General features: G+C 46.5%; 1 pseudogene; it reads right to left on the minus strand.

The window, feature by feature from the left end:
* Nucleotides 1-2,045: 2,045 nt before the first annotated feature.
* Nucleotides 2,046-20,272, minus strand: part of LOC120384912 — a 44,083-nt pseudogene continuing 25,856 nt past the window's right edge.

The following is a 20,272-nucleotide window of genomic DNA, read 5'->3' on the forward strand; positions in this document are numbered from 1 at the left end:
GGGTGGCAAGTTTGTAGAAATTTTGGTGGTGCCCAGAACCCGCACCCCAACTCCACCCCCCCAAACTCTGCCCCCACCTGCCTAAGGCTCTGGGAGGAGGTTCGGGGGGGGAGGTCGGGTGCATATCCTGGGCTGGGGATTAGGGTGCAGGAGGGGTGCAGGGTGCAGGCTTTGGGATGGAGTTTGGGTGCTGGGTGCAGGCTCTGGGCTGGGGCAGGGGGTGGGTGTGCAGGAGGGGGTGAAGGATGCAGGCTTTGGGAGGGAGTTTGGGGTTGGGAAGGGGTATGTGGGAACGGGGAGGGGGTGCACCCTCTGGGAGAGAGTTTGGGGATAGAAGGGAGTACAGGGGTGAGGGCTGTGGGGCTGAGGATGAGGGGTTCATGATGTGGGGGGGCTCAGGGCTGGGGCAGAGGATTAGGGTGCAGGGGGGATGAGGGCTCTGGCTGGGGCAGAGGATCTTTATGTAAATAAAGCATATCAAAGTATTTCCTTGTTTATTTCCCTTTCATTTTCCAGATGTGATTTTTGAAGATAGTCATGGAATTTTTTTTCTCCTGAACTGGTTGTGTCACTGCACTCTAATGAGGATATGCATGTATGTCACTCTGGGTTTGTCTACACTGCAATGTAAGCCCAAGGATTTTGGGTCTGGAGGCAGCTGGCCCATGTCGGAGAACCCTGGGCTTGAGCATCTACACTGGTTCTTAACCCTACATTAAGACATTTCTAACCTAGGCTCAAATCTGGGGCTCTGGTGTCCACACTGCAGCATGTAGATCTGAGTCCAACCAACCCTAGCCCAGATTCCCCAACACCAGCCTGAAATGTGGCCGCTGTGGCCCTTTGAGCATGTTACAGTGCAGCGAAACTTTTCTGCCCACCCTTCTTGTTACAGGAAGTTTGAACAGCCCGCCAACACAGACAGCCGAGGAGTGATTTTGGTCTGTGTGTGCCAAGCTACCAGAGCCAGCAACATGGAGAAGGCACCTTTTGAAGAAATCCTCTCGCTTGCACTTTCACTCCTGCATCAGAAAAAGGACAGAGCTTCCTTGAAGTGCTGGTGAACATTTGAGAGGACTTTTCTGCCCCACCAAAGGTACCTGATGGACTGTATGATGGAGCAGGAGGAGAAGGAGGACCCTGGCATGGCAGACTCACACTGGCCTATGCTGCTCAGTAGAACTGGCAGAGCTGCTGGTATTCCCTAGGTAGACTGGCACAGGGCCACAAGCACAGACTGGTGAGATCCCATCAGCCTGCAGACCTGGGATGCCCAGCACACAGTCCGGAGCTCATGCAGGAAAAAAAGGTGCTGCTCCTTTAAACAACAAACAGCTTGAAAGAAAGAGAGAGAAAAGAAAATACCGAACAGAAAGAACAGGCTTTCAAATACATGCTATATTTACAGTCAGGCAATGTGAGAATTCCAAACAATTCAAGGATAGTGTAATAATCAGAACACAGAGAAGAGAGTGTCCAAAACCTGCAAGAATAATTTAAGGCCTCAAACTAGTTTTTTTCATGAACAAAGGGACTGAGTTAAGAAAACACAATCACTTTCCATAATATTGAACAGTTTTATTCCCTCTCTCTCTACTTTCCTTACCCCCTTTCCCTGTCTTTCACCCTCCATTTCCTTCCAGCATCTCCCTCCCCAGTAAAGCCTCACGTTCCCTTTCCAGTCTTCAGCTTCTCCTCTCCCTACCATAGGCACCACCTTCTACTGGCGCCAGTGGGTGCTCAACCCCCCTTGGCCCCGGCCCCACCCCACCTCCACCCCTGCCCCACGTCCAACTCCTTCCCCAACTCTCCGCCCTGCCCCTGCCTCTTCCTCCCTCCCGGAGCTTGCTACAGCTGTGTGGCGGCGGGAAGCACTGGGAGGTAGGCAGAGGAGTGGGGACGCGGCGTGCTCAGGGCAGGAGGAGGAGGTGAGTTGGGTGGGGGGTGAAGGGAGCTTGGCTTCCGGTGGGTGCAGAGCACCCACTAATTTTTCCCTGTGGATGCTCAAGCCCTGCGGCACCCACAGAGTCGGTGCCTATGCTCCCTACAACCCCCCCATGACATCTTCTCTGTCTCCCCAATCCCCCTCTCTAGAACCACAGCAGTGTGTTTTAAACCACCTGAGCTGTCCCCAGGACAACAACTAGTTCAGTCCATTTCTGGTCCAGAACCAGAGTGAACCCCAGTGGGATATTGCTACCTCCGCATCTCCAGGCCTCAGGGGCAGACTCTGAGCAGGACTCCAATCCCCACCCAGAAGAAGGGAAGGATTGTCTCCCCTGTGAAAGACGCTGACATGAAAGTAAAGATCAGGGTCTCATTACCAGTATCATAAAATGCCACCCACTCCGCTTCATAGTCCAGATAAACCCCAATCTTCCTAGGTCTCTCACTCAGGGGCATGGGAGTTTCTGGGGAGGTGAGAGCCCGGTACTGATCCCCACACCGCTCTACAGCCCAGATCCCCTGCTCAGGGTTAAATCTGATCCCTCCCTTCCTCCTCATAGACTCTCTGGCAACACCCACAGCCCAAAACCCTCCATCTCCCACCTCCACCTCCCAGTAATGTCTCCCTGAGCTGAACCTCTCCCAGCCCAGCAAACAGAAAGAATGGAATCGCTCTGGATTGTCCGGCACCTCCTGCCGTGCAATTCCACGCCTCACGCTTTTCCCATCCTCAGACACGATGAGCTGGGCATTTGCTGTGTTTGGATCCAGGGTCACATTCGCTGCAGTGGAAAGAGAGAATCATGATGCTAAAGGCAGAGCCAGAGGTGCAGGAATGAGGGACTGGCCCTCCCACTCCCCACGGGCCTTGCCCCCTGCCCCTTCTCCTCCCCCAAAGGCCCAGAAGCTGGAGCCTGACCGGGGAACCTGTGCAGCTGTGGGGAGCCGTGGAGGGAGGTGGGGGGCGAGAGCAGCCCCTGGCCCATGTCCCTGCCCCCCAGATGACCCCCCACCCAGGGCTGATGGAGGGTCTGTGGCTCTCCACAGCAGCTGCCCGGGTGTCTCTTACCATGGCCTGGTGGCAGCTCTTTGGCCCCCGAGGCCCTGTCCCCAGGCCAGGCTGGAAGCTGGATCTGGGCCAGGATAAAAGCCATGTGGAGCTGCAGATCCTCCACCTGCCCTGGTGGGGACCCAGGAGATGAGGACATGGGCCAGGGGGACGGTGACCAGATGTCCTGATTTTATAGGGACCGTCTCGATTTTTGGGTCTTTTTTTTAAGACAGTCTTCTATTACCCCCCACCCCCGTCCCGATTTTTCACATTTGCTGTTTGGTCACCCTAGCCAGGGGCTGCGCTCAACCCTCCCCCATCCCAGGCAGAATGGGTTCCAGTTTTTGGCTTGGCCAAGGGGGCGGGACCTCCGGAGGAAGAGAAGGGGCAGGGGCAGGGCCATGGAGCAGGGGGGGCCTCGTGCCCCCCTTCCTCCCTCCCCCCAGTTTTAGGAAGAGGAATCCATCACCCCTGGGCAGAGCTTATCTCTGTGGTAAGGTTCGATCTGCCCCTTGGTCCTTCCTCCAGGATTTACCCAGGTCTGAATGGGGAGGAGCTCCAAGGTTCATAGATTCATAGACTTAAGGTCAGAAGGGACCATTATGATTATCTAGTCTGACCTCCTGCCCAATGTAGGCCACAGAATCTCACCCACCCACTCCTGTAACAAACCCCTAACCTATGTCTGAGTTATTGAAGTCCTCAAATCGTGGTTTAAAGACTTCAAGGTGCAGAGAATCCTCCAGCAAGTGACCCGTGCCCCACGCTGCAGAGGAAGGTGAAAACCCCCCAGGGTCTCTGCCAATCTGCCCTGGAGGAAAATTCCTTCCTGACCCCAAATATGGTGATCAGTTAAACCCTGAGCATGTGGACAAGACTCACCAGCCAGCACCCAGGAAAGACTTCTCTGTAGTAACTCAGATCCCATCCCATCTAACATCCCATCACAGACCACTGGGCATATTTACCTGCTAATAATCCCAAAGATCAATTAATTGCCAAAATTAGGCTATCCCATCATACCATCCCCTCCATAAATTTATCAAGCTTAGTCTTGAAGCCAGATATGTCTTTTGCCCCCACTACTCCCCTTGGAAGGCTGTTCCAGAACTTCACTCCTCTAATGGTTAGAAACCTTCATCTAATTTCAAGTCTAAACTTCCTAGTGTCCAGTTTATATCCATTTGTTCTTGTGTCCACATTGGTACTAAGCTTAAATAATTCCTCTCCCTCCCTGTGTTTTGTGTTGTTTTAAACTATTTCTACAAAGAAAGGGAGCAAGGATCTCTCCAGAAAGTGAAATTTGGACATTAGCTAAATACAAACTTTACTTACTTGGACAAACTAGGGCTTTTCTCCATTCTGAAACCAAGCAAATCAAACAAAGGTGAGCACTCATGTGAATAAGTTCATTGTTAAGCTGAATCTGATTAATAAAACAGGATGCATTACAGAAAAAGGGAGGGGGAGGGAAACGCTTACCAAGTTCTCTTTGAAGTCCACCTAAATAATAATAGTAATAATAATTAAAAAATCAGAAATAAAGATGTTATGGAAGAGCTTTTCTCCCAAGATTAAATTAAGCCCAACCCCTTCATCAAAACCATCTCATGCCAAGACTTTTTAATCAGTCTTGGGGAATGATTCCCTTCCAAACCATGGAAATCTTCCAGTATCAATTATTCTAGCCCTACATGGGGTTAAAGGCCACATCCTATACACAACCACTACACAGGGTGGGACAGGGTTGTAGGTAGTGAATTTATGCAATGTGATGATCACTGTAGACGAACTCCTTACCAACAGATAGTCTTGTATCTTTATCTTACTGTTAAATTGTTGTCTCGTATGTTACTATATTATTGTATCTGATCTGGGACCCTACTACAAAGTCAAGCCCTGCGTGTGTGTGTTGGAGTTGTTACTCGCAGTGTTCCAACACATTTCTGTGATTCCATAGGAAGTACTACAATACCCCAGACTAGAGCTTGTCAAAACTCAGAACGTCTGTCACACTGTTTCATTAAGTGGCTGAGAATGTGGACCAGCATATCTATTCAATACTCTCAGTTTTAATCACTATCTCACAATCTTTCTTGGTGACAAATCATTTGTTGTGTGTTTGAATTCAGCCTGCAGTTCCTGTCTGGGGAGAAAAGTAGATGGACAATGTCATGAGAAGATGCAATCCACACAGAAATGAGAAAATATAACTTACTAATTTTTTCATTCAGTTCACCTTAAATAAAAAGAAAAGGAAAAGGCAATTAAAAATTCTCTTAGCATATACGGAAATGTATTTTTCATTATAGTCATTCAGCTCACATACATAGGCCTTGATTTATTTCAGTGGAAGTAATCACATACTTAAAGTTAAACATATGCAAGTGTGATGGCCGCCATCTTGGCTGATTCACCAGGGATTTAAGTGGGGACTTCCAGAGCTAAAAAAAAAAAAGACCAAATTGCTGTAGATTTAGCAAGGGTCTGTAGCAGACTCATATTGTATGTAGAGCAGTATGCAGGCAGGCCTGTAACACATTCACCAATGGGATGTATAATGCAGAAGGATCATGGCTATTCATTACTATTAACATGTACCTTCCTGGTGGTATTCTAAAGGCCTGAATCTACACTGAAATCAGTGGGGCTGAATTCAACAGTTCATTCGCATGGCTCCAAACTCAGGATCAGGAGCTAAGATTACAGGTCAAAAATGTATTATAAACACCCAATCTGACCAACACTCAGGCCCATGAATAAAGTTACTCATGCATGTAAACACTTGCAGGCTTGGACTCAAGGGCACTGGTGATACAAAGCGTGATGCTCGTTCGCAATGTTAAGGATGTGAGTACTCCCATTGACTTCAACAAGACCATCTGTGTGCTGAAAATGAAGCATAAGTTTAAGAATGTGTCGGCTCAGGGCGCCAATATAATTTTTTTAAGATTTACAGTTTTGCAGAGCAAGGTGTCTTTAGGTCTGATTATTAATTGTTAGAGCTGGTGAGAAAATAGTTTGTGTTTGGGGGGGGAGGGCATGTGACAATTTGGTTGACATTTTCCCTGCCCCTTTTTGGTCATTGGAAATAAAAATGATGATGATGATGAAAAATCAAAATTCAGAATACTTTGATTACTATTCCTCCCAGCCCATCACCCTTTGATTGCACTGGGAGTGGCATGTGTGCAAGGAATGAAAGGACAGACCGTAACATTATTATCAAAGTCTGTTTTTATTCTGACGTACCATTTTATAGACAACGATTTGTTACAAACACCCCAATCCTGCAAATGACCGAGCTGCTGTGCCATCTGAATAGCGGCCAATGTTCGTGCATTTGATTTTCAAATTGACATTATTCCTTTAATTAAAAACAACAACAATTTAACTGTGTACAACTTCAACGGAGAGGTTAGATTGGGATAAAAATTGAACTTACTAATATTTTCAAGATGTGCCCCTAAAATAAAGCAAACAGAAATAAATACAAACTATTTAAGAGTTTTTTCAATGAACAAAGATTTATATTCTCCATTTTATATTGTCTAGATAATCGTTAATTCCATTTCTGTCCATATTGTGGATTTTCTGGCTACAAGTGAAAATAAAAATTCAAAGGTTTACAGGTTTGAACTGTTTCTAGAAGTGGGGCCCCGTTCTGCTTCTGGGAGTCTGAGGTGTGCAGAGATTGCAAGAGTAGGCCCTAGAATGGTAACCACTAACACCACTTGAACAGTTAATATTCATTCGGTTCTATAACTCCGTCTTTAGCCTTTCTACTTTCCTTATCCTTAATATGGATTGGTTTAACTTTCTTCTAAACTGGGACATCTCTCCATTATACCCTTTCCCCTCCTTCTGGCTCCAGTGTTGCCTCTCTCTCTTCCAAGTTGTAGCCACTTCTGCTACCACTGACAACAGCCGAGCTCCATCCTCTTTGGAACCCTGCTTCAGGTACTTGAAGGCTGCTATCAAATCCCACCTCACTCTTCTCTTCTGCAGACTAAACAAGCCCAGTTCCCTCAGCATCTCCTCATAGATCATGTGCCCCAGCCCTCGGTCATTTTTGTTGCCCTCCGCTGGACTCTCTCCAATTTGTCCACATCCTTTCTGTAGTGGGTCAGGGCAAAACTGGACACAGTACTCCAAATAACACTATCACAGCATCTGGAGGCTAATGCTGATATGGCTGAGGTAGGGGAGACATTTGTCATGCAGTCTAGAGCCTTCATGTCATGTGCGTGGTTCAAAAGAGCCAGGAAGCAGCTGACGTCTTCCCCAGCACAGGCAAGTCTCTAGCAGGATTTGAACTAGCCTGGCCAGCTTCTGCACAACCACTCTGCAGCCCACCGCAATGGGACCATGCAACAAATAAGGAGTGGGTGTGGCTAGAAAGCACTGCCGGCTGGTAACCTCTGGCTGGTGGACAAGATTTATATTAGCTGCAGCCAGGTGGTAGGGAGTAGAACAGCCCATAGGCTGCTGTAATCTAAAGCTGGGTGAATAACATGTTTTTCAGATCTCAGCAATTCCAAATAATTGGCGGGGAGTGGTGCATTTCAGCTTGAACCACAAAGATTTTTTATTTAGTTACTCTCAGTGAATAAAAAGCTCAGTAAAAAATTAGTTCCAGCTTGACCAAAATATTTTGTCTGACCTGAAATGAAATGTCTTGTTCTGATTTCAAGCATCTTCTTAAAAAAATAAAGGCATTTTCAAAACAAAAAGTCACTTTGAATCAAAAACTCAATGTTTCATTTTGAAAATGTGAAAACAAAACGTTTCAATTTCTTCAGATTTTTTACACCCAAACAATTTGGAAAATTCAACATGAATTCTCAAGACATTTTAATGTCACTGAATTTCCTTCCACCCCCCAAAAAATAAAATTGGTTAAAAAATTCCACCCCTCTACTCTACTCTTCAGTAAGACTGGGGTCTGTGTAGAACTGGCCAGGGAGCCATTACTGACTTCTCTGCCCAGGTGCTGCTGCAACTCTCAGTCAGCATTCTGAGTCAGTACCCCTGACTTCTAGTCACTTAAACATTTTCTCACATTGCTTCTTTACATCAAATCATTCACTGTATGTCTAATCTAAAGCTGCAGGAGTTTTGAGGGTAGAAAAATAAAATGATGTTATAATGGAAAGTAACACCCTCCAAAAAAAGTTTCGACTGGGGGAAATATAACTTACTAATTTCTTCATGGAGTTCACCTAAAAAGAGAGAGAAAGAAATCCACATAAATAATTAGACGCTTGTAATATTTGATCCGAGTGCATCCAGATTTAGGCCTGATCCTGCAAACACTTATTCATGTGTAGTCGTCCCACTGAATTGCGTAAAGTTACATATTGGCTTAAGTCTTTGCAATATCTGGGTTCAATTGTTATTACATGGGATTTTTCTTTACTGCCTAAAACTTAGATGTTTCATTAGAAGAAAAATAGAACTTACTGATATTGTCAAGGTGTTTCCCTAAAATAAAACAAAAACAAATACAAATTATATCATTCATTTAATATTTTCATTTAAATTATTTAAGAACATTAAGTGAATAAAAATTTCAAGGATTTTTTTTTCATTTTTAAATTAATTCCCAGTATCAAGATCGTCAGTACTAACATTTTCTTTCGTGTTGCATTACCCTTATGGATTCACTACACATACAGATCAATCCTTTCAAAGGTTGGCAGCTCTGAATTATCTGTAGGATTCAGGCCAATCCTGCTTCACAGACCCTAATCTCCTGTTGGCTTCACTGGTAATCGAGAGTGCAAAGACAGCAGGATCAAATCCTAAAATGCGAAGAGTTTGTTGATATGACTTGAGCCTTCAATATTTATTTGCTTCTCTAGCTAGGGAGGGTGTGAAATCTCCATCACTGGAGGTTTTTAAGAACAGGTCAGACAAACACTGTCAGGGACGGTCTGGGTATGCTTCACCCACATGTACCAAGGCAGGATGGGGGGAAGTGGCAGGACTAGAAGACCTCGAGGTCCCTTCCAGTTCTGCATTTTTACAATTCTCTGGGTCTTTATCAGTGCTGTTGCTTTTATTATAAAGATTACTGGCAGTATTTTCCTAGCTCTGTTCCCACTGAAGTTAGTGGGAGTTTCACCACTGACTTCAGTAAGAGCAAATTTAGGCCAATCCCGGGTGCTTTTGATAATGCCAATCTAATAGGTTTAGACTGTCCCTTGTATGCCACAACTCAATTACGTTATGGCCCAATTCAGGAAAGCACTTACATAAGAACATAAGAACAGCCGTACTGGGTCAGACCAAAGGTCCATCTAGCCCAGTATCCTGTCTACTGACAGTGGCCAATGCCAGATGCCCCAGAGGGAGTGAACCTAACAGGCAATGATCAAGTGATCTCTCTCCTGCCATCCATCTCCACCCTCTGACAAACAGAGGCTAGGGACACCATTCCTTACCCATCCTGGCTAATAGCCATTAATGGACTTAACCTCCATGAATTTATCCAGTTCTCTTTTAAACGCTGTTATAGTCCTAGCCTTCACAACCTCCTCAGGTAAGGAGTTCCACAAGTTGACTGTGCGCTGCGTGAAGAAGAACTTCCTTTTATTTGTTTTAATCCTGCTGCCTATTAATTTCATTTGGTGATCCCTAGTTCTTGTATTATGGGAATAAGTAAATAACTTTTCCTTATCCACTTTCTCCACATCACTCATGATTTTATATACCTCTATCATATCCTCCCTTAGTCTCCTCTTTTCCAAGCTGAAGAGTCCTAACCTCTTTAATTTCTCCTCATATGGGACCCTCTCCAAACCCCTAATCATTTTAGTTGCCCCTTTCTGAACCTTTTCTAGTGCCAGTATATCTTTGAGGTGAGGCAATCACATCTGTACACAGTATTCGAGATGTGGGCGTACCATGGATTTATATAAGGGCAATAATATATTCTCAGTTTTATTCTCTATCCCCTTTTTAATGATTCCTAACATCCTGTTTGCTTTTTTGACCACCTCCGCACACTGCGTGGACATCTTCAGAGAACTGTCCACGATGACTCCAAGATCTTTTTCCTGACTCGTTGTAGCTAAATTAGCCCCCATCATACTGTATGTATAGTTGGGGTTATTTTTTCCAATGTGCATTCCTTTATATTCATCCACATTAAATTTCATTTGCCACTTTGTTGCCCAATCACTTAGTTTTGTGAGATCTTTTGGAAGTTCTTCACAGTCTGCTTTGGTCTTAACTGTGTTGAGCAGTTTAGTAAGCTTAAACACACTTAAGCATGTGTTTCAAGACTAAAGTTAAACACTTGCTTAGGTGCTATGCTGAATTGGGGCCTCGGCCTCTAATCACTTGGATGCTACAGCGAACAATAAAACAGCATCAGAGTTTCTGTTGGAAAATTTATTTCTGTTCCCTTTCATGTTTCTTCCATTGCCTTTTGGTGACCTTAGTCCATAGTGAACCTTGGGGAGGGAGAGGGACTGCGCTGGAGAACAGAGTTAAAATTCTTAATATGAGATGACTGTCACGGAGTGTGGGGGAGTCCGGCTCTGCACCCCTCTGCCTGGGATTCACAGTGACTCTCAGCCAGCCAGTAAAACAGAAGGTTTATTGGACAACAGGAACCCAGGCTACAGCAGAGCTTGTGGGCACAGCCAGGACCCCTCAAACTGGTCCTTCTGGGGGTGCAGGGAGCTTAGTTCCCAGCTTGGGATTCCCTGCACTGCACCCCCCAGCCCCAAACCGAAACTGACCCAACCCTCTCCAGCCGGCTCTCTGTCTAACTTCCCAGGCCAAGGTGTTGACCTCCCCTCCCCCCTGCCTAGCTCAGGTTACAGGCTCAGGTCCTGTCCCTCACCTAAAGTCCTCCCCGGCTCCCTCATCCCCCACACAGACAGTCCCTACTCCATCACAATGACTATTTACAAAAGGGAAGATGAGGAAAAAGCTAACTTACCAATTTCTGCCTGCAATCTCCCTAAGGAAAGAAGAAAAAGCAAAACAGATACAAATAGCTAGAATGCCCTGCTCCTGTCCAGGTGCCGACAGATACAGTTTTCATTATAAGCACAAAAGTATTCACACGTATGATTGTATATGTTCCCAGTATTGTATATGTTTCCCCTAAGGTTACATGTCAGAAATGTGTTAGATATGCCCAAGTTTGCAAATCTTTATGCACAGGAAGAGCATTATTCACATGTGTAATCCTGTGTAGGGTCGGGCTCTTAAAATTATTTTAAAAGCATTACTATTTTGATGGGTGGAATATGTTTTTGTCTACTCACTTGTTACTGAATTTTTTTCCATTTTTTTGTGCATTCCAAACTCCTATTAACTACTCTGGGAGTTATACATGTGGAAAGAATGAAAAACTAGACCTTAAAATCACTAATACTTTACTAACAATTTGAGGATATGGCTTGTTTTTCTATTTTTCTTGTTAACAGAATAAGAGCTCTTAGCAGCTGTGTAACTCAGTGAATTGTTGATTTTTCTGTTCAGTGGCCAAATTGACCATTGCCCCCCGCACCCAACGTTTGTTGTTTCAGTTTGTTTTTTCCTTCACGAAATGAGGAATGAAAAAAAAACAAAACAGTTTGGTTGAACAAACTGTTTTGAATATCAATTTGAATTGCTATTTTGAAACAAAATATCAATTCAGATTGACACTTTTGAAATGAAACATTGATTTGAATTCACATTTTTTAAACAAACCATTTTACCATTTCTGAATTCTTAAGTGTTTTCCGTTGAAATTATTCAGTAAATTCAGCCCAAATTTGCAAATAGTTTCAGGGCCCTGAAAAACATATTTCAGTGAATTTACAATCCCCCCCTCAAAAAAAAGAAAAGAACCCTCCCCCCCCCACCAGCCCAGCTGTACACCTTATGCCGAAGATTACAACTTGGGCAACACATTCCAGCATTTTTATAACAATAATTAATAATGATGTGGCTGAGGCAGAAGACTGGATTTTCTGCTACTCTGGGGGCCTCTTTGATGTCTAGACTAAAAAGCAATTGGATCTCCCATGCCGAAGGCTTCCCTGGTGTGATGGAGTCCCTAGCAGGCCCGGACCTGGTGTACTCAACTTCTCAACATTGTGCTAGGTGCTGTGATCTGAGCTTGGATTTTCCAGGTTTGAAGGGACCCAAGTTTCATTGACATTCAGTGGCAAGTGAGCGCCTAACTGCCTTAGGTGCTTTTGAAAATCCCAGACTTTAAATGTATTCACAGATCCGGGGGTGTCCTGCCATATCCCTACAGGTGAATGAAGCCTACGGTGCTCACTAGGGCTTTGTCTACACTACGCAGCTTTTAGCGACAGGACTGTCGGCAAAGCCCTGTCGCTAAAAGCTGGGCAGCGTAGCTGCTGTTTGGTAGCTCTTTGGCTGACAAAATATTTCCACTCCCAATGAGCAGCGTTCGCTCTCTCCTGCCAACAACATGCTGTTCACACTGGCACTTGTTGTGGCAAAACGTTTGTCTTTCGGGGGGGGAAAGAGGGTTAACACCTCTGAACGACAACAGTTTTGTTGTCGCCAGAGTAGACACAGCCTAGCATGCAACTCCACACAAACCATTGCATCAGAGGAGGTCACAACTTACTAATTTCTTCTTGGAGTTCACCTTGAAAACAAAGGGAAAGAACTAGATAAGTAAATGAAAGCCTCTCCCGAGCTTTGTTTCATTGCATACGGCTCTCAAGCTCAGCGTTCATAAGCCCTCTAATTGATTACTTTGACCCCAATCCCTAACGGGCAGTTTACTGTAACCCCGCTGAGCGCCACGACTTCAACGGGACAACACCTTGAGAAGGAAGCTCAGTGTGTGTCTAAGTCTCTCTAGCCTGGGCACCGGAATGACTGTTGATGTCCAGGGGACAATGCCCAGCAGTGCAGATCGGGGTCTGCAGGGTCAGGGCCTCTGGTCGTATTTTCTTTGTAGAACAGGAAGAGCAGATCTACACCACAGGCACCTGTTGGCATAGCTATGTCAGCCAGGAGTGGGGGAGACAGAGGCGCCGACTTCCCAAATTCCCTGGGTTGCTGGACCCCTGCTCTGCCCCAGGCTCCCCCCCCCCACCCCAAATCCCCACTCCTGCCCTGCCTCGTCCCACCCCCACTCCACCCCATCTCTTCCCACCCCATTCTGCCCCCTCCCCCGCCTCTTCCTGTCTCTGCTCCACCCCCCGCCCCAGCACCTCCTGCATGCCATTGAACAGCTGATTGCAGCAGGTGGGAGGCACTGGGGGGAACGGGAGGAGCTGACTGGCAGAGCTGCCGGTGGGTGCTGAGCACCCACTGGTTTTCCCACGGGTGCTCCAGCCCCGGAGCACCCATGGAGTTGGCAGCTGTGTGGGGAGGTGGGGCGTAAGTGACTCCTACATTTGGGGAGGCTAAGCCTGAGCACTGGAAGCTCCCTACAAGTGGGAGGGGCCACTGGTGCCTGGACTGTGGCCACGATCCCTGCCCCACCTGAGGCCAGCCCTGCTCAGCCTCCTCCCCCTGAGGCCCTGCCTATACCCCCCCCCCCCACCCCCCCCCCCCCCCACCAGCGCGGCCCCCGCCCCCCAGGGGGCCCACCACCCACACCCTCCGCCTGAGGGGCTCTGCCACCCGTGCCGCTGCCCCCTCCCCCAAGGGCCCCCGTCCTGTCACCAGTGCCTCTGTCTCTCTGGGGGAGAAGAGTCACAAGACGGTAGCGGGGGGGAAACAGGGGAAGGGGGAGGAGAAGGGGCAGAGACATGTGAGAGGCAGGTGTGGGGGTGCCGGGGAAGGGACAGAGAAGCATGAGAGGCAGGTGGGGGCCGTGGGGGACGGAGTCACAAAGGGCAGGTGAGGGGCTGTGACGTTATTGATATAAAGGGGGACCATATAGAACATGGGTTGCAACCAAGGTCCTGTAGTGGCACCAAATCCTAAGTAAAGGGGGTCATATAAGGTGTCTAAGACCAGGTTCTGGGTGCTGTATGAAAGGGGAAACTGAGGCACACTACCATATTGCTTTCATGGCTAAATGCCAAGAGTCCTGTACTATGAACAACATCAATATCTACATTGGTTTCATGTTAATTGGGTTCAAAACATTGGCCAAAGCTGGTATGGATAAAGTAGCTGTTTTCTTTAGCTCTTGGCAAGATCACATGAAACATACAGGAACCATGCTGCAAAAGCTAACCAAGTTATACCTTGAGTTTGTAAAGAGATTCATTCATGTTATTGAACATGACTTTGATAAACCATTTTGGTTATACACTGGTACGGCCTCTAGCCCAACACTAGCTGTAGTGAGACAGACCCAAGGAAAGGGGGCTCTTGGGATGCAGTCAGCGATGTTTTGTCATCCCTTCCTGCATCAATTTTGCGTTGGGGGTGTGACGTTATTGATATAAATTGGGACCATATAGAACATGGGTTGCAACCAAGGTCCTGTAGTGGCACCAAATCCTAAGTAAAGGGGGTCATATAAGGTGTCTAAGACCAGGTTCTGGGTTGCTGGTTATGATTATGCTGTCTGTATGTCTGTGTATCATTTTGTAGTTGAAGTTATAAGTAGTGGCTCTGTAATGTCTATATTTTGTATTATGCTCTGCCTCTGGGAAGTGTCCCAGACAAGCTGATGTCAGCCCTGCATAGCTGGCTTGATGGCCCATTAAAGGCCATCAGCTACACAATTGACCCATGGAGAGAAGGCAGACACGCCTTGTGACTCAGCAAAGTATGCAGGGACTGGCCCATGTGACTCCAGGCTCCATTTTGCTGTAAATTTCCACAGTGAAGACAAAGGGATTCTTACACCTGGAAAAGTCTATATAAGGCTAATGCCTCCTCTCCATCTTGTCTTCAATCCTGCTTCTGACCTCTGGAGGGACTTTGCTACAAACTGAAGCTCTGCACCAGGGACTGAGGACCCATCCCAGCGGGGGAAGTACTCCAGAGACTTAATCTGAACCTGCAGTTTGCTCCAGCACTGCTGCAAGCCTGAACTAAGAACTTTGCCATTACTGTATGTAATTGATTCCATTTAACCAATTCTACCTCTCATCTCTACCTTTTTCCCTTTGTAAATAAACCTTTAGATTTTAGATTCTAAAGGATTGGCACCAGCGTGATTTGTGGGTAAGATCTGATGTGTATATTGACCTGGGTCTGGGGCTTGGTCCTTTGGGATTGAGAGAACCTTTTTCTTTTATTGGGGTGTTGGTTTTCATAACCATTCATCCCCAGGACGAGTGCACTGGTGGTGATGCTGGGAGACTGGAGTGTCTAAGGAAATTGCTTGTGTGACTTGTGGTTAGCCAGTGGGGTGAGACCAAAGTCCTTTTGTCTGGCTGGTTTGGTTTGCCTTAGAGGTGGAAAAACCCCAGCCTAGGAATGTAACTGCCCTGTTTAAGCAATTGGTCCTGATTTGGCACTCTCAGTTGGGTCCCGCCAGAACAGCTCCGTCACAGGGGCCCCAGGAGAAAGGGGCGGAGAAGCGCGAGAGGCAGGTGTGGGGGGTGCAGGGGAAGGGGCGGAGATGTAGGAGTGGTGGGCCATGGGGTAAGAGGCAGGGCGGGAAGAGGAGCAGCCTGGGTGGTGGGGTCGTGGGGTCATGGGGGGATGCAGGAGTGGGGGTCTCAGGGTGGAGTGTGGGCAGGAAGAGGAGCAGCCTGGGTGGTGGGGTCGAGGGGTCGTGGGGGGATGCAGGAGTGGGGGTCTCAGGGTGGAGTGTGGGCAGGGCCATGGGACGAGCGCCCAATGGCAGCAAGCCAGCCGACAGCTCCAGAGAGGGGTGCCCTGCATCCTGTTTGGGAAGGCACCCACGTCTCCCTGGCCCATTATACCCACTGCCCATGTGGGGAGGTGTGGGCCCTGACTGACACAGCTGTGCTGTGGAGATCCACTTATAATGGCAAAACAGCGCTATTTCCAGGGTCACTTGTTTCGCTTGGGGCGAGGGGGCTTTACTATATCAGTACAAAGCGCAGTTTTACTGGCACAAGCTCCATCTGCACTAGGAATGCTTTCCACTACCATACACTGGTATTCCTATACCAGTACAGTGCTCCTGGCGTAGACACAGCCTCAGGCTGCAGGTGAAAAGTGCATTATGGTTTCCCTGGCCTGAAAACACTTAGGCATGTAAGAAAGATGTCTCATGAACACAAGTGTCTGAAGGACTGGAGCATTACTTCCAAAGGGTTACAGTTTGGAATGGCCTGGTCACTAATTATTACTAGAGAAGCAGACACAGCACTGGAATTCAGGTGACATGAGTTCTAATCATGGTTCTGCCACCGGCCTGCTGGGAGACCTGGGCATGTTAGTTGTCCCTTCTGTGCCTCAGTTTCATGATCATGAACTAAAGAGCTTTGACATCTACTGATGAAATCTCTTTACATAAGAGCTAGGTACTATTATTGCTTACTAGTCTTTTGTAAACCTTCAGTCTTTGGGAACCTCCTGCTCCCTTCACTTTCATTGGGAGTATGAGCTATACAGGAGTAAGTGAAAGGTCAGTCCTTAAAAGTATTTTAAAGTCCTGGTTGCACTATGACTTCCCATAACATAGCATGGGGATTATTGTTAATAAGTTATTGATGTTACCTGTGGTTTTCCAGTTGACGTTGTCCCTTAAATAAAAAAACTTAACAGCGCACAACTTCACATAAGAGGTGATACTGGGGGAGGGGAATGAAACTTACCGGTATTTTCAAGAAGTTTCCCTAAAATAAAACAAATGGATAAAGACATTACTTAAGATTTTTTTCACTGAATAGAGATATTAAGGAGTTTTCCATTTTATTTTGATTTACAGTTTTAAGAAAACCAGTAATCAAATTAGAACGTCCACCACTGCAACAAACTATCCAGGGAAGTGATGGATTCTCCATCTCCTGATGTCTTCAGACCAAGACTGGATGTCTTTCTGAAAGATCTGCTCAACACAGAGCATTGGACTCAATACCGGGGTAACTGGGTGAAATACTCTGGCTTGTGTTATGCAGGAGGTCAGACTAGATGATCTGATGGTCTCTTCCAGCCTTAAATCTATGAATGAATTACATTTGGATTCATGATACAAGGTGGGTGAGGTAATCTCTTCTATTGGATCAACCTCTGTTGGTGAGAGAGACAAGACTTTGAGGCACACAGACCTCTTTCTTCAGTTCTGGGAAAGGACTCTGAGCTCCTGGCTAAAAGCAAGGTGCAACCGGTTAATTAGCATATATTGTAAGGGACCATTCAAGGTAGTGTCCCATTAACACCTGCAGTCACGGGACAAAAAGAAAGGGTTAGTGAGTTACGGATTGTTGTCATAAGCCAAAATCCAGTGTGTCTAGCCATCAGGCAGTGCAGCAGAGGATTCCAACAGGGTGGAGGCACCCACATGACAGATTTACATCAAGACCAGCCAGCTGTGGTTGATGAGTCATTAAGGAGAATCAACTCTTTCAGTGGGCATCTCCAGAGGATGGTGCACAATGGAGGCCCAGTGACTCAGCAGGGCACGTAAGACATGTGATCCCTGACTCCATGTTTGTGCCAGTAACTTTCCATGCATACAGGCTGAGGTATAAAAGTGGAGACAGTGACAATTTCTTTGCCTCTTCCCTGTTCCACATTTCTGGACAGGGGCGGCTCCAGGCACCAGCACGCCAAGCGCGTGCTTGGGGCGGCAAATGCCTAGAGCCGCCCTTGTTTCTGGGGTACAGTTTCTAACAAAGAAGGGCTTTGAACAATGGACTGAGGACCCCAGTATTTGGGATGAACCAGAGACTTGTTGCAAGCTAGCAGATTTAACATCACTGCTATTATCCTGACCTACAGACTCTGAAACGAACTGCAATGTATCTGATTCATTTTAATCTCAACTCTCTTCCTTTTGTAAACTATTCATAAAGCTTTAGTTTTTAGTTACTAAAGGATTGACTATCGGTGGGATTTGGGGGGGAAGATCTGGAAGAACCTAATATATGTGATTTCTGGTTTTCATAATCACTTATCACAGAAGGCTGGTTTGTCTGGGTGGTGCATGAGGGGCTAGAGGGCCTGAAGGGGACCGTGTGCGGCTTCATAAGAACTAGAATAATAATTCGGGAGCACACATGTGTTACTGGCTTGGTATGTTCTTTTCACCACCAGTGAGGGGCACATGCCCTGTTTTTCTGGCAGTCTGACCTGAGACTGGAGCTCTTGCTGTGTCCCATATCAGGCAGCGTGACACAGGCTATTGCAGACCAAGGAGGGGGGCTAGTTCCAGAGCTCACAGAGAATGTGCTGCCAGTTGCCTTCTCCCCAACCCCAGAGGTGTCTAAATCCCCATAGGCACCTGCCTTTGGGCATGCACACAGAGGCGCTCACTGCCTTAGTTCAGACCTAAGGCTTGGGGAGATACTCTGGCTAGGCATCCCCCTGTCTAGCCTATGGGGCCTGATCCAGTAGGCATGCCCAGACCACACATTACACACAAAGATGGTGTGAGCCACCAGATCAGGAAGATTGAGAGAAAGTGAGAAAGTGAGTGTCAGTGCATCTGTCCCAGAATACCCAGTTGCTAGGGCAGTCACCTATGGTGTGGCAGACCCAAGTTCAAGTCCCCGCTCCTAATCAGGCAGAACAGGGATTTGAAAACAGCTCTCCCACATCCCAGGTGACTGCTTTAACCACTGAGCTCCAAGTGGCTGAAGCAAATTGGAGGGGAGAGGACTGCTGACCAGAAGAGTTGGAGGGAATTTATACTTCCTGCAGCCCCAGAGCAGCCCTCTTTCACCTGTACTGGGCTGGCAGCACCCACCCACCTGGAAAAAGGACAGGGTTTCTTCATGACATGGTGTGAGCATTATGGCTATAGTGAGGTGGGGGGCTCTCTCTCTCTGTGTCTGGAGTTAGGAATTGCAATTCTTAAATCTCTTTTAGGACCTAGCCCTTGGTGAGTAGATTAAAACAAATCTAAAGGATACAAATGAGCACAGAAGATTATACTAGATACCTCCTGAGGTCCCTTCCAACCTTGATATTCTATGACTAAGAAGAATGTAACTTACGTTTTTCAGCCTGGATCTTCCCTAAGGAAAAAAGATAGATAAAACAGAGTAAAAAAGAAATATCACAACACTGAGCTTCTGTTTGAGTGCAGACCGAGTGAAAGGACCATTTTTATTCGAAGCATTCTAATAACTTACATGGCTATTATGCTTGGCAGAATTCAATTTTTTTTAAATCTTGATGGATAATGTTTATTTTAAGCATTTTATATTTATCTGAATTCCTACAGTCGAGGGAAATTGGGGTGGTGGTGGTGGTGTCAGACAATAATTTGAGGAGACTAGACATGAGACTGAGAAAGGTCAATTTTTATAACCATTAAAACCCAAATTCCCAGTGACTATTTGTCAATTTGGCCAATCCTGAGAATGTATATGGGAGTGAAGTTACTCACCTGCTTGAGGGCCGACCGATACACAATTGTAGCACTGGATGGGAAACATTTTTCTTGCCCCTCAAAACGTCTCAAGAACTACGGACTTGTCAGCAGTTTCATGAGATCACTCCCAAATGTATTTGAGCAGACTGTATGTCAGTTATTATTCACATGCAATTGACTAACCCTCCCATCCCCCATTAGTCTTATAATTAAAACTATGAATAATTAAAAACAAAACAAAACAGTATTTTCAAGAGCTCAACTTTTCTTCCCAGCTCAAATCAAGACAAAAAGTCAAAAATCCCCTGAACTTCCACAAACTGAAAAACAGAACTTTATTTCAGTTCATGTCAATCAGTGTTCTGTTTCAATAATTTCACCGTGACCTGCTAACTCCTGGTAAAAATACAACCCGCTTTGTCTTCATCGGGGATTTTACCTCTGGTTAGCTAACACATATAAGTCCAATGTTAGCATCTTGTTTTCCTAGTGCAAATGCATGCGTAGGCATCTTAGAAAAATCTCACTCTGTGAACACTGATCCAGCAAATGTTTATGCACACGCATAAGAGTTTGCAGGACAGGGGCGTAAGGTATTTAAATGTGTCCTGACTGCAGAGATGCTGAGCACAAAGCTCAATGGGAGTCTCTCCGAGCGATGGGTGAACATTGAGGCGGCATTCCTCTCTAACTAACTTCAGGCTACTATGGGTACTTCTCCATTGCACACTCTTTACAGAAGCATGCAGAGTACCAGCACGGCATGCCCCCTCGCCTGGGGACTAATAGCTGTGTAGATGGTGAGGCACTGCCTACGTGCCTAGAGCACAGACATGCCTGAACCTGAGGGCTATCCACTC

This window comes from Mauremys reevesii, linkage group 17 (assembly GCF_016161935.1).
Source record: "Mauremys reevesii isolate NIE-2019 linkage group 17, ASM1616193v1, whole genome shotgun sequence".
Classification (NCBI taxonomy): Eukaryota; Metazoa; Chordata; order Testudines; family Geoemydidae; genus Mauremys; species Mauremys reevesii.